At 32.9% G+C, this 16,213-nt stretch overlaps 1 long non-coding RNA gene across 1 annotated transcript; it reads left to right on the top strand.

Moving 5' to 3' along the window:
• Window positions 1-11,888: 11,888 nt before the first annotated feature.
• LOC134276204 (uncharacterized) lies at window positions 11,889-13,917 on the top strand. The gene is made up of 3 exons (XR_009993993.1): window positions 11,889-12,129; window positions 12,601-12,658; window positions 13,518-13,917. It is a non-coding gene; the product is annotated as an uncharacterized LOC134276204 (long non-coding RNA).
• The last annotated feature ends 2,296 nt before the right edge of the window (window positions 13,918-16,213 follow it).

A 16,213-nucleotide genomic window follows, 5' to 3' on the forward strand; every position in this document is an offset into this window, starting at 1 on the left:
CGTAATCAGGTACGGTCATATAAAAATCTAGGTCAAACTTCTCAACTCTTCTAAAGTCGGCTTTATATCGTATGCGTCAAGTCTGTTAAAAATACAAATGCTCGGTTTTTATCATGTTTTTAATACTTTTTCAATGCAAATATTTGCGGCATTACTTAGTTTATGAATAACAATTTACGAATATCTTTTCTGAAATAAAAGAATGAAACTAAATATCTGGACAAATAAATCTATTAACAGATATTAATTTATATAATTTATAAATTACGCAGCAATTTTTCTTGTTGATGTTGGACTACCGGTATATGTAGGTGATCCTAGGCTGTATTTAGGCACCACTTGTGTGAATGTAGATCTTCTTTTTGTACACTTTACAAGCGCGTTGTAATTTGCAAGGTTTTAAAATTATGTCACATAAAAATCTACATCTATTTGAATTGTCTATATTCGAACACGAAGGCAAAATATTCTATTTCCCTGTGGTGAGCCTCTGTTTTTCACTATGTATATATTTAACCTTTTTTAAGCCTCAGAGTCCGTGCGGCAGTCATGAGAGAGAAGGGCGTTCTTATACTTCTCTAGATTTTGTTACATTTTGCAAAAAAATAGTCAAGGCAGACTTCACCATAGTACCTATTAATCTCAATATGTAGGGTTCTACCTTTCGGAGGTAAGCATTGTTTTTATTGTTCACTAAAATATAAATGCTGTAAATATCTTAAACAAGAAGGATATAGAGAATTTCTCAACTTAGTATTCAATGTTTTGTCCATAAAACAATACAATTTAAGAGCATATGTTACTTATATGTACAATTAGTTTAAAGTGTTGGAGTAATAGGTGCCACGGAGGAGTGAGCATCCCCTGCCTTTTAGTATGTCTTTTGTGTGCTAAATTTGTAACAAAGTGTAAAGTAAAGGTAAATATTGTAGTAAAGCATCTTTATGCTAATGGACTAACAATTACATGTGTATGCAACATTTAACTTACAATGTGTAAAGTATATGTTGCTGACAAGGTCGTGGGTAATTAACACCATAGAACTGTGTGTGTGATGTCCCTGTACCAGAAACGGTCATTTTTCTAGTTTCATCAACTTGCTTGTCAATAATTTACCTGTGTGTGTGTGTGTGTGTGTGTGTGTGTATGCTCTGCATATCGAATCAACTGAGATATATATACAAACAAGTTGCAGGTGATGATCAATTGCTGCATAAGACAAGGGAATTTGATGAACAAAATTTATCCATTTTACGTTTATCATATAGTTTAGTTGTTAGATTACCATTAGTGTCTTTTTCCAGTAAAATATCCAAGTCCGTGAAACAGAAGTGTCTGGACTCTGTCTGTAAACAATTTTTCAAAACGCTACTCACCACAATTTATCTGATTTCAATATTACTTGGCAAAAATTACCATTATTAATTGACAATACATCGGTTTTTGATATATCGATGAACGGTGTTGAAGGCCACAAAAGTGTTTTCTGTGAAATTCATTAAAAACGCATAAGAATTTGAAGTTTTTTCTGCTTCATATAATATAACAAATATGTCTGCTAATAATAGTGCAGCGATTTCTGATTTGTACCCATGGTGAATTCCATAGATTGTTGAATTTTCTGTGAAATTCCCAAAACCACATATATATTGTCGATCAGAAACTTAAGCAGGTAAACTTCAGAGTACTTATGTGTGCAATCAGAATCTGTTTTAACAAAATAATTTTGCAAATGACCAATGACAAGGTAAGTAAATTTACGAGTTCCATTTTTATTGAAAAAGCAGCTGTCAATGATATCAAAAAGCCTATTTGTACGCCATATGTACATGTGTATGCACAGTTTTAACTTACAATGTATAAAGTATATGTCTACCTTGACATTATATTGTGCATGGGTAATTATTTTCATCCTGTGTGTGTAGATGTCTCAGCACCAGACATGGTCACATCTAGAGATTTCAGCGCAAGATGTATACCTTTTCCTTGTGTGTATGTGTGTGTGTGTGTAGGCCTCCACGACAATAGGACAGGAGGAAGGATTTCCAAACAAGTTCAAAGACCAATTGTATCCGTATTAAGGACAACCGTACGCGTCATTGCCGAGCTGAACACTGACAGTTATCCAGTTTATGTTGTATATTTTTGTTTATTTGTTTATTAAATGTGATGTTTTAAAATTTAAAAGAAACTGTGCAGCGTAGGTATCGGCTTCTTACTTTTCGACTCTAGAATAGACGCTCTGACCACTGCGCCACGCGGGCGTTGCCTCGACTTTCTGTCATATTTAATCGGAATTTTCACAGAACTTTTCTCGTTTTCCCTTCTATGAACTTTAACCATGTGCTTATATAAATGAACTTTTTCAAGAATTAATAATGACTAAAATTGATTCCTTTGATTAACCTTGTCTCTTGTCATTTTGCAGAACACACGACGATCCACAATACGAGACGCTGTGAGCATGTGGTGAGCCGATTCTTTAATTTTGATGCCTCTATGGAGCTCGGAAACCTGATATTTACTTCAATATATTTCGGATTCTATGACTCAAACTCCTAGTTGAAGACCCTACTCAGGTTTCTCTTTAAAAACATTGCAATTCCTCAAGCAAGGAAGATATCAAACAATTACTCAATGAGTTTGGATTAAAAAGACTTATTAGTTTATAGTTTTCTCAAAAACAAGGCGTAATGAAGACAAAAAACAGGTACAAAACAAGTTCAATGGATATACATGTAGGTATCGGAGCCAAGATGGTGCAAGCTTTCGCTATTTCGTACTCTCCGAATTGTATTTTTCCTATTGTATTTTTCTTTACCCTATCAGAGGTTGGATCAGGTGCCATGACGGAGTGAGCATCCCCTGTTGACCGGTCACATCCGGTTTGATCTTCTAATTTTATCTTGTTGGTCAATTATTTTTTTTTTATATTTTTCTGTGGGCAGATAATTTATGCAAGTCGTCCGACTTCTGGGTTTTGAAAATGACACTATCTGTATCGAAATACAGACATCCTCCCATAACCGATAAGCAATTAAACTTTAGCAATTTGCAATATGGAGACATGAATTGTAAAATAAAGCCATAAAAAATCCGTTTAAATGCGTTTCTGTCTCTTAACGGTCATCTTGAATAGTTTCTTCAATGTCTAATTCGTCGCATGGTCCTTGACATCAGATCGATCCTGTTTGAGGGATCCGAAGTACAAACAACTTAACAAAATAGACCCACATAAATAAAACATTTTCAACACGATATTCTCCCCCATCTCCTCAGTTAGTGGAAGGGAGGTGCAAATTGAATACCAAATATTGTTATACAGAGTTATATGTCTTGCCATAAAATACGAAAATGGTGCATTTTCCTTTAGGATTCTCTACAAAACAGTCGCATCGGTAATTGGTTTCTGGTACGTGTTGCTTTTTCCAGTTGTCTGATATTAACACGTCCCCCTCGCTGTCTACTTCTTTGAATGAGGGGCGTCCGCTTGTCGCAAAGGTTAACAGTGTCGAATATAGGACAACATTTGTAGCTCGGCAAGTGGCGTCTCCATAGGAGAGAAAAAATCTCAAGAGAAATAACATACCATTAAACAATACAATATTTGAAGGAGCCATTCTAACCACTGAATAGGGATGGATCTCGCTATAATTTCCTCTAGAAGTTTAACCAAGACAGCTATGGGACTAGCCTATCCTGTTTTCCACTATTGTATATGCCACGTTTAATAAGTGGATGAAAGAAAGTAAATTCCCATCAAGTCGCACACCACTTACTCCCTCCAAGTTTCCTAACCTATGTCATGTGAGTTCTTCATTTCACGTGATTTATACCTCAATACTCCAAACTGTTTTTTTCTGAAATAGGGTTTTTGGTATACCCATACAAACAATAGCAATTTTAACGTACTCAATGGGGTCTACTCTGTCAACAATAATTATTTTCTCGAAAATTAAAGATTTCCGAACATTAACTTGCCTGCCATTCAGCTTATCTGTTTCTTTCGACGACATTAAATTGTATTCATAATATTCTAGAGCAGATTTTCACTAGTGTTGAAAAAGAAAAAAAAAATCCTTAGTTGTGTTGCTCTTTACCAAACACTTCAGGGATCTTTGCCAATTTTATCAGAAGGAATTTCAACGAATCAAGAAACCCTAGATCCAGTTTTGTTGGCGATGTGCAATACCCTACTCTGGTACCGTTGTAAATATTTTCATTTGTACAAATTGCTTGACGTGCAATAAGAACCTCCAAAATGGGATACAGATCAAAGCTCCTGGCTCTGTGGGCGATCAATATTTTTTTTCACTTAATGAGGTTGCATCACGTAAGAACAACATCTTAATATGCTGCCGCTTTCGTAAATATACCTTTCTGATGAATGCAAACTGCAAATTAAATTCAGGGACGTAGCAGCATAGGGGGGCGGGGCGGGGGGCTGCCCCTTTTTCTTTGCCAACAATACTTCTACTATTCAAAATGTTCATTGAAAGTCTGTTTGCCCCTTCCCCCCCCCCCCACTTTATACTAAATTAAAATAATACGAAGGAAATATAGCACTGTAAGCTTAAAAAATGGATATTGAACGGAACTAGTAGTGAAAAAAGGTTGTCTCTAAACCCCCCCCCCCACTTCCACCACGAAATAGGATTTTTGAGCTTGGGCAAGTTATTTTTGTCAACTTGTCAAGGTAAGTAAACAAAAGTCTGTTGATGCCCCCCCCCTTTCAAAATCGATGCTACGTGCCTGAAATTTAAGAACACGTGACGCAACGTATGCCATCGCCGTAAATTTTTTTTCTTACTCTTTTATCCAAAACAATTTCAGAATTATCAATAAAACTTTTATGGTTTTAAATCTGAAGGGAAGGTCCAGTGCCAATACAAAAGATAACAAGAAAACATATTGACGCAAGCGTCAAATATTTCGGGCCGCAACCATGCGAAAGAGGAAGGGCATGCATACTTTTTACAAGTGATAGCAAGCTTCACCTCTTTGCCAGATAAGATGCTATTGGTTATTCCATACAATAACCATGCTTATTGGCATTTGCATGAATTTCTATTTCGTGGATATTTTAACAGTGAGGGAAAGCTGTGTCAATTTCAGAAGGTAATTAAGTAACTTTGAGATTCCACGTCTTACTGAAACACCCTGCTGAACTGGGAAATGTCATACATGCTACTTAGTTTTCTTGTCTTGACCAATGCATTGCTATCAAAGACATTACTACCTTGAGCTTAAAATTTCAAAATCCAGAAATAAAAACCACATGTTGAAATGTTTCATCCTTTATTTAAGGTTTTGATCAAAACAAATGTTGTATAAAGAATAAAAAGTAAACGAAATTAAAAAAAAACAAAACAGAAAAAATTACAGCAAAATATGACTAGAAAAACATGCAACTATTTTACTATAAATGAAATAAAAAAACATGAAAAAAAAATTGCAACAAAAATTCACTAGAACCCCTAGTGGCGTTACTATGTATACATATCTACTACTACAAAATTCCTAAACTCTTCAAAATTCTTAAACCGACTAGTGAATAAAGTGACATAAATTTTATATGTAATTTTTGTAGATGTATATTCTACAGTACCTTTTATTCAACTACTTACATTAATAATCCTTACTGACTAAGTAAATGAATAAACATACGATCATGATGACATGCAGTTTGATTCTAGTTTTCCTTGTTCTAAATTATACAGTTCTTTTCATACAACATGAGAACAAAAAAAAAAATGAAAATACATCATATTACAAAAATACTTAGTAGTACAACAAAAATCCTTAACTGACTAGTGAACATAACATTTGGTAGTTTTTGTAGTAGTACATTTACAATACTTTTTTCAACTACCTACAATAACATTCGTAAACTGACTAGCATTTGAAGTAGCATAACATCATATTGACATACAGTTTGATTTGAGTTTTTTTTAGTTCTATATTATACAGTTCTTTTCTTTAACTATGTAAGAACTACAAAAATGAAAATACATCGTATTTTGTTATACATGAATCTAATGCGCTTGTTGAATGTTGTAAAAGTTACCATTACTGGTAATACTTGCTTTGATTCGTAATGGTAACTTTCCAATGATCGTTGTGATGAGGTCTTCCTTGGTTTCATATTCAATGAGTTCACAGCAGATGTTGGTAAAAGTCTGCTCAAAGATTGTTACTTTTTGGTCTTTCTTGTCAGCGGTTTCATACAGGAAATGAATCATATAGGTTTGCTTCCCACCACTTTCAGATCCACATGTTGGGCACTTGTTATTAAGAAGTTTTTTGCGCCTGCAGGCTAAAATCAATAAACATTCGTAATTAATAAATGAAAAAGATTTTTGATCCATAAAATTTGAATTCATGGGAAAAGCAAAGAAGATATCTATACCTTCTTTATCGCAGCACTGGTATATTACGACGTCACTGAAATCGGTCAAGGTGACTTCTTTTGGCTTTTCATCAACGTCATCATCAGCGAAGTCAGGATCGAACTTGACAGGTTCTTCATCATTTTCATGGACCTCTATTTGTGGATCATCTGGAAGAAACTATTCACGCACAATTGTTAGAGAAATAAATGTACTATTAATGATAAAGTGTTTTAAAAACAAAATTGAGGTTTTTGTCAACACTTCTGATTATCTGATTATTACCTCACAAGTGGTAGATGGACAACTGGTCAATTGAGCTTTTTTGTTCCAAGTTTTGGCATAAACTTGTGTAACCTTAAGCATGTCTCCTGTGGTGTAAACTGACTCAGCATTTTTGCCGAAAAGGCAGACTTTAGCAGTTGATTGAGCGTCTTTCATCAGTAGGGATTTCACTGCAAGGGTGCCATCTTGGCGGTAACGCAGAGGAGAAGACTACAAAAGGAAATTTAGAGAGAGATGTAAATAGCAGTAATCCAACTTAAAATACATCATGTAAATATTTCATTCTGTGTCATCAGATATGGCTTGTTTGGAAAAATTTCAAACTGCAGCAAAACACGGTTATAGCGAAGTCCTGGGGATCTGTTAATTTAATTCGCTATATCCGTAATTTGTTATATCTGTATAACAAATTCGTATAACCATATATAGCAAATTTGCAATATGCAAGTTTTCCTTCAAGTGTTACTATCAAATATGTTAGGGACGCAAATATTACAAAACATACCTTAATTAAGGTTTTATTATGAATTGAATTTTATATACAAATGCCGACAGAAAATAAAGTCAGTTCAATTATTCAAATTTTGAAATCTTTGAAAGTTCGTTATAAACGATGTAAAATTCATTATATTCAACCTCAATGGGACTCAAAATCAGTTCGCTAAATCCGTAAATTCGTTATATCAGAGTCCGTTATAAGCGTAAAATTTTACAAATATTTGTTAAGAATTTTGCCGGGGACCCAGAAACACTTCGTTATATCCGTGAATTCGCTATATCCGTGTTTGTACTAAACGTGTTTTACTGTATACCCACCTTTACAATTTTACCGCACACACTAGATTTCTCAGGTGACCTGAGGGCATCTTCCAATGACATTTTTTCACCATCTGCTGGTCTCTCTTCAGGTAGAAGGGGCACTGCTACATCACTATCAGTTTCAACAATACTTGTGTATGTCACTTCAGTGTTTTTTGTTACCCAAAATTCTCTTTCATTCTTCTTAGACAGATTCTTAAATTTAAAGCTCAATCCTTCTTTTAGTATGTTAAACTTTGAGGTAAGGTACACTCTGAGATGGTAACACATGTTTCCTTCTCCCCCAACAACATTAAAATAGCTCATCTCTTTTTTCATGACTTTGTTAACATAAGTAGTTGTACTCTTGGACTTCTTAAAAATCTTTAAGCACTTTGTGATTTTTTCGTCTGACTAAAATACAAAAAAGTATATATAAGTATATATATCTTGTATCAAAATATACTCTTGTCTATCTCACTGAAGTTTAAATCAACACACCAAATAATTGAAATAAATTATGTCAAATAATTTGGCACTCAAGCTATGCAATATAAATGCAGTCTTTGATTCAAGAAAATTTGACTATATCAGTGAATTTGCAGAATCCTTGTTAGTACCAATCAAGTTTTACTGAATAAAGAGAATAGAACAATTTACATCCTAACCAAAACTAATAAGCGCTACCTAATTTTCTTTACACTTTTGTTTCAGTCTGTCATATTCACATACGACATCATCGTATACTTGTATTTTAGATGTATCCAACTTAATTAGTATTAAACCCTCTATTGCTTTCACTCTACTCAATGCAACATATGCCATACCTTTATCAAAGACAGAAGTTCCTAAGTCAATTGCAGCGGAATCTAAAGATAAACCTTGGACTTTATGTACTGTACAAGCCCACGCAAGAATTAAAGGGAATTGTGATCTAACTATGTGACGCCCCCTGTAAGTAAATTCTTGTTGAACAGGCTGAATTTCAATTGCACTTGGACGTAACGAGTGTGCATGAACATTTGACAATTTTCCAATATTTGGGTCATCAAACAATATTTTAATTGCAGATGGAACAGATGAATTATCAGAGAATATCATTTCAACTACAGTTCCCACAGCCCCATTTACTAGACCACTATCTGTATTTATATTACGAGTAAGCATAACCCTGGCATTCTTTGAAATTTCTAAAACTCTGTTCAAACCACCAGCAACCCGGTCATCTGCTGGAATGAAGTATTCATCAACTAAACCAACTGCATTGTCATCGTCTGATGCAAAATAATGAATAGCATGTATATGATAAATGGAATGAGTTGTTTGCAGCAATCTACAACTATTATAATTTTCAACTTGTTTCCTTGTGGGAAATATATGTAAATGTCCAGAATAATCATCATTATTATTGTAAAGTAACCTCATTTTTAAACGTTCTATGTCAGCGTGATTTGGGAGACCTACTCTTACTCTGTTAAGTAAAGAAGAATAAGATGTATCCCCACTTTGCCTTACATTTTCTGTTAAAAAAATAGGATCAAAAAGATGCCATAATAAAGTATTTTTAAATGGAAAACTTCCCTTAACAGGTCTAAGCTGAAAAAAATCTCCAACTGTAATTACATTGTACCCTCCAAATGCAAATTCATTATTGCTAATTTCTGATAATCTGCGACTTATAAATGATAACATGCTGCTACTAACCATGCTTATTTCATCTATAACAAGAGTATGAACATGTTGAAAAACTTTTCTCAATTCTTTTAAACTATAGCACGATAAACTTTTGTACTCCAAATAATCTCCAACTGGTATTTTTAATACTGAGTGAAGAGTTCTTCCATTGACATTATTGGCTGCTGTACCAGTTGGAGCACACACAACCACAGGATTGGTATTTGGGACTTTTGCACAGAATAACTGAAGATAACCAATTATAACATTTGTGGTGAAACTTTTGCCTACACCACCACCACCTGTTATAAAGAGATGAAAAGGATCTCCTTTTCCCTCAAATTTAACTTTCACATAATTTAAGGCATTTAACTGTGAAAATGTCATTTGCTTCACATGTGAATGAAATTCATTTACTGACATTGAGCAAGTAAATGAATGCATATGCATTTCATTTTCAAATTCTTCATCATTTATATCTTTGTCATACAGATTGTCATTTGAAATGTTACTCATCAGACATTCTGATAATCTTGTAAATACTTCAAAGTCAACCTGAGATGGCTCTCTTCTTGTACTATTAGTGTGAGAATTGTCAACTTCCTGTAAAAGATTCATTCTTCTGATTACATTTTCGATTTGTTCAACAAACGAAAAATGTGTAAAGTCCACAGAAGAGTTTAACATTTCTCTCTTTGCAATCAGTGCATCTTTTGGATTTGCATATGGTTGTATAAGCTCATTTTCATTTGTATGTGGTAGCAGCAGCATGAGGTAAGAGTAATAAAAATCATTTGTAAATGCTGGAAAATTGGGCATTCTGACAACAAATGCTTTTTTTGTTTTTTTCATCCAAATATCATATTTTGATATATAATAACGCTCCATTCCTCTGCGTTTTGGAGTTTGAATAGATGTTTTTTCAAACCAGGAACTAAACCTAAAAAAACTTAAATTTGCAAGAGACAAAGGTCTATGTAAATAATAATCGTATATATTTGTCTGAAATATATCTGTACTATTATCACTTAAATCTTCTATTTCTTGCTTTTTCTTTAATATTTTCAATCTTTGTGCTGGTTGACGCGTATTTACATAAATAAATCTTCTACTTGTGTGGATAAGATTTAAATTACTTAAACGGTACGCAGCTTCCTGGCTACTCATTCTTCTGTGACGCAATACAGTTAAACCTATTTTCCATAACCTTACATGTTTAGGAATAGTTGGATCTGATTTAAATACTTCATGTATCAGAGAACCTAATGCATTTTTTAATTCATCTGGTTCAGATTTGCATATGTAACTGCACACATAATAAGCTGCACCTTCAGCATTACAAATCATTTGAATATCCATGTTTGCTCGCCAATGTCTCAGAATAACAGGGTTATATGCATTTATCATTAAGTCAGTTTTGCTTCGGTAAGTACAGTAAAACTTCCCTTTTGTTCTACTTGATAAATTAATATTGGGGAAAATTGTGGTCACACTGCATTCTTTTTTAGGAAATCCAAAACGACACGAAGTCTTATAGTTACGACAGCAGTAAGATGTGTGACTATGTGTTTGAAGTTTTGTGACTAATGAGTTAATTTCTTCATCTTGATTTGGAATAAATGACCAGATTGTTTTATTTATATATGACTTCAGTTCATTCATGGAACTCTCCGATATATTTGATGGAACACCTTCTATCCAAAAAAACATGTGAATGTGTGGACTGCCACGGTTCTGAAATTCTACTCTAGCAAAGTAGTCCTGAACATTTCCTAATGGTTTGATACCATTTAATATAACATGTTTCATTAAACTTTTAAACCTCCTCTCAAAGTGAATGGCTGTCATCAAGGGATCTTTTTTAACACTTTGATAGTTATTGCCTTCATTAAAATCACTGTAGTTCACATCATTTATTAACATACCCAATTCTTTCCAATGCATGTCATCAGCTGACAATGTCATAAACAGAGTTGGGGGTCCTAACAATTTAAACATAGAAAGCAAATTGAACAATTGATTTCGGAAATAAGCAACTGTACCCCTAATATTCTTCATGAACATGTATGAATTTTCTGCCAGAAACGGATTTTCCTCAATGTTTCGTAAATCCTTTGCTGTTATTAATTCATTATTTCTATTATTTTTTCTTATTCTCATTTTAATATTTATTTCAGATTTTAACAGTGCAACATCAAATGCTACCGCTGAATGCAGAAGATATGTCATATTGGTTCTAAACATATCATTTTTATTGTACAGTCTGTGTTTGAAATACATTGATCGAGGAATCTTTACGCATCTATCATAATTATATCCATATTTTCCACTTGGAAACAACCATGGAAAAGCCATTTCTTCTCCTTGTGCCATTTCATATATATTTACAGGTTTGTCCGTAATATGTGGAACTTCTATGACATTTTTTTGAAGATAAGATGCTACATTAAATCCTGGGTCGCTGCTACAGTGCTGCTATCCCACAAGTTGACATGGGATGGGATCGGATAGGATTCAGGATTGAGGATTCACGATAGAAACATATAGAAGTTAATCCAATCCTATCCTATCCTATCCTATCCTGTATCCTACAGCCAATCAGATTCGAGCAAAGGTTCATTCATATTTCAGAATAAATTACAAAAACGAAATACGATATAAAAATGTTTACAAAAGAAATATTTATAAAATTTCAATAAAAAATAAAACATTCTTTCCTCTAAACACAGATTTTCATTATAAACTTCGAGTAACACGGCGTACGATCTAACCGTGAACGATCACCGGAAGAATTTGGGAATGTAAACAACGAAGAGTCCAGGCATCGAAAGACCGTATTTCTTCACCTTGTTTGCATGATTTAACCGATTCTTACTTGTGTAAAAGTGTAATAACATGTTTTTCTGTTAAATATGCTCTGTTCGTTTGGATAATTCCACAGGAACCGTCATTAGCGACTTGAATAGATGATGTGCGAGATCATGTAAGTATACTACTCACTGTACACTGTACATGTTTGCATTTTTATACATATTTATTCCTTTAAACATTGCTCTAATGTCTTAGACTATAAACAATTTATTCTATTTAATATAAACAAAAAATCGGTGCGGAAAAAGGAAGTAGTGTAGACAGAAGGGGGGATAAAAATTTTCAAATACTAAGTCATATGATTCAATCAGCTATCGATGAGCTCTAAGACTGAAACAATCATATGTATTATGCCTTAGTCAGGTTGTTACTCTTATCATTTCCCTAATAAGGCCAGAAAATAGTTTCTTTCATTTCAGTATAATTTATAATGAATGAATGTTGAATCATCATGACCATTTCTAATGCTACTGCTTAAATGTTAAATAAGCTCACTCAGCAGTGCACTTACATATTGTACATGTATGTATGATGTATTGTGAGTTATGAAACATAAGTTATCTTTTAATATTCATAATTACAGAGAATGGATTTGCCTGCACTCATGCGTCATTACAGTATAAGGGACTTTAATCTAAAAAGTATGTATGACTTTACTTTTATCATGTATTTTTACATGGTCATTAAAATACATAAACATCATTATCTGAGTTGAGGTGACAAGTCTGCAGTTTCTCGGACAATCTAATTAAAATCAAATGTTAGATCCGCTTGCATACTCGGCGAGTATTACTCGCTACACTAACATCTAACAACATCCCATTGAGGGTCACGTCAGAGGTCAAATTCTATCAACCAATCAAATCGCCGCTGGCAAAATCATCGTATATTGTTGAAGCGAATAACTCTTGAGATGTTCCAAATTTGACCTCTGACGTGACCCTCAATGAGATGTTGTTAGATATTAGTGTAGCGAGTATGCAAATGGATCTAACATCTAATTTTAATTAGATTGTTTCTAGGAACAAGTGATTTTTTTCTTTCAAAAATCTTGAGAGTAAAACTGAAAGAAATGTTGAATTTTTCTGTTCATCATGTTGTTGTTACATAGATATTTTCTTCTTCTTTTCCATATTCAAATTTCAAGACCAAAAAAAAAAAAGAAAACCAAGAAAAAACGTAGAATAGATAAATACAAGCATAAAATAGAGAAAAGTCACTGAAACAAATGTATTCATACTTGTTAGCAAGTTGACAGGATAACATGAATTATAATGTCAAGTAAATTATGTTGAATAAGATTTTTTTTTTATATGACTGAGGTTGCAGTATAAGATTTTATTTTTCATGATTTCTAAATGCATTACTTTTGGGAGAGAATAAGGTGAAATTAAAACCAATTGTAAATAATCACAATCAAAAACATTTTAAATGTGTATGAAATGTGTATGACAAAATTTATAATCTACATGTCTATAATGTTTTTTTTTTCTTTTTCAGGAAACCCTGCACATTTGCAGCTGTTCAGAATGCAGTTCATGCCATATGCTGTTAGAGTAAATGATGAAAGATGTTCAAACCAGTGTCAAAAGAGTCCCAAGTCTGAAATCATGGTGCTCAAGAGATCAGCATTTGTTTTCTGTACATTGTTGACATTTGTGGAACTGTTTGGTTTATGACCATCTCTCTGACATTTGAATTTCAATTTGAGCGACGGATAAGAAAGCCAAATTATATGTATGTAAAACATAATACAACTGTAATAAATCATTGATAAACTTAAACAAAGTCCATGTACATGTATCTGTGATCTTTGAATTGAAATTCATAAATGCTGTACATGGATACTTTAAATGACTTTGTGTCATGGTAATGGAATATTCAATTGTTTAACATTGTTGAGGAATCACCTTGAATAAAAATATTGTGAACTTGATAAAGTATTTTTCCTCATTTAAGCACTGAAATTTTAAGATCAAATGTCAAGGTCAAATACAAGATTTACTCAGGAATGTGTTATAAATGCTGTAAATACTGTGAATTCTTATGCATGTTTTATAAGATCTAAGGAAATGTGTGGAGCATTTTAATATTTCTCAATCAGACACTTGTTAACATTCAAGATCAAATGCCAAGGTCAAATACAAACCTTGCTGACTCAAGAATGAGTTAAAAATACTCTAAATACTGTAAATTCTTAATTTCTTATGCATGTTTTATAAGATTTAAGGAACATGTGTGACCTCAGTTCAATATTTATTAATATTATACTTTCATGTAAATCACTTGAATCTGATTCGTCGAGAAAAATATGATAAAAAACACTACTACCCGCTGAATAGTGAAGCCACGCCCTCCTGCATAGCAACAGTCAACAATGCTTAACGATGGGTGGTATTACAAAAAATAGCGACTGCGCGGAATTTATGCGCACACGGTTCACTGTAATATGTATTTGTATAAAACATTCAGTATTATATAATAAATATTGCATTTAGTTGAGTGTAACATTGAAAATTTTCACCCTTCGAAAACCATTGTCAACCTCGGCTGCGCCTCGGTTGACAATGGTTTTCTTGGGGTGAAAATTTTCAATTTTACACTCGACAACATGCATTATTTATATACTGTCAATCTGTCAGACAATAAAAATGTAGAAAATATATTCTATTAAACATAAATTATTAGATTTTCACACAAAAAACAAAATAGGAAATTGAAATACATTTGTACGGCACTGAGTTGACCATAAACTGAGAAGAAACTGAAGTTTAATGAAAAAAGATTAACATTTTGATTATCTTGAATTTTATTTAGCAACTATATATTTTGAATGTTTGAAAAATATTAAATACAACAGATGATGAACTGAAATTTTAAATAAGAACATGAAGAATAAATTATGAATTTAAATAAAAAAAAAATCATACATTTAATATTTGATATAACAAGACAATTTCACATTTAAAATGTTTAATATGTGAAAGTCAAGATATTCTAGATCTACATTTTGACTTGTACATGTATGTTTGGTTTATGGTTCAGTCATATCTTCTTTTTTAGAATTGCATAAAGAACTATTAGACTGTTAGAATATACATGTACATGAATGTTATTTTCATGGTGCTCATGCAGTTTTGGAAAAAATAAAATTTTACTTAAACATTATTACCGTATAGGCCTATGATTTTTAAAAATAATTAATTATAACATGCTGGACGCAAGTCGCGATCCCGGGTCTCCCGATCATCATTAGATTAGAAGGAAAATTAAAACACTAATTATATAAATTTTTTTCTTTAATTCTTCTGGAAGCCTAATTTCTTTACATATGTTCGCAAAATCAGTACTTGCCCATGATTAATTACGATTTGTTTGTTTACATTAATTTTTAACATGGCAATGATCGATAATCGTAAATTTAATTTGTGCGGTGAGTCGGGAATTATGGAATGCCGATCTCGATTATTTTTCTCCATTAAAATATATAACATTTAATTGAATACCATAACTATATCTGATTTTTTTTTTCTGGTTATTCCCTTTTTTTCGTTTTGTCAAATTAATTCCTAAATATTAAAAAACTGAGAGTTGCAGGATAGGATAGGATAGGATTAGACTGAAATGACAGGATAGGATTATGGATGCAGGATTCACGATAGGATAGGATAGAATTGTCAACTTATAGGATAGCAGCACTGTATTTAGTGGAGTTACAGTGTAATATTCTGTCTCAGTTTGATCAATAAATTCAGTACTTGAATTTATTATATCACACATTGACTCATTACTCATCCTATCAGTATTAATTTTAATTCCAGCATAGAGATGATTGTTGTCTTTAAGCCATAAAAGTGCTCTCTTTAGCTTAAAAGGGTTAGCGTGGTAGTGTTCATTCTCAACGGGTTCATATCCATTGTGAAGATAGTTTACGGTTACCATGTTTAGTTCATCTACTGTGTGTGGCAACTGACTTGCAATAACTTGAACATTGGAAGGTAAATTTAAAACCAAACCTTTTTCTGCAAACTGACCACCGGGCAAGATGATGATTGTCATAAATATTTCTACCATACATAAGAGTTTTTTTTCTACACTTGAGAGGCATTTCAGTACATCACGTATACGTTCTACATTTAAATTGTTATATTTAGTACACATGTAGGGGACTGATCCTTTCCTTACTTTATCATAAC

Source organism: Saccostrea cucullata, unplaced genomic scaffold (assembly GCF_032062105.1).
Source record: "Saccostrea cucullata isolate Sc308-1 unplaced genomic scaffold, CSIRO_AGI_Scuc_v1 ctg2225, whole genome shotgun sequence".
Lineage (NCBI taxonomy): Eukaryota > Metazoa > Mollusca > Bivalvia > Ostreida > Ostreidae > Saccostrea > Saccostrea cuccullata.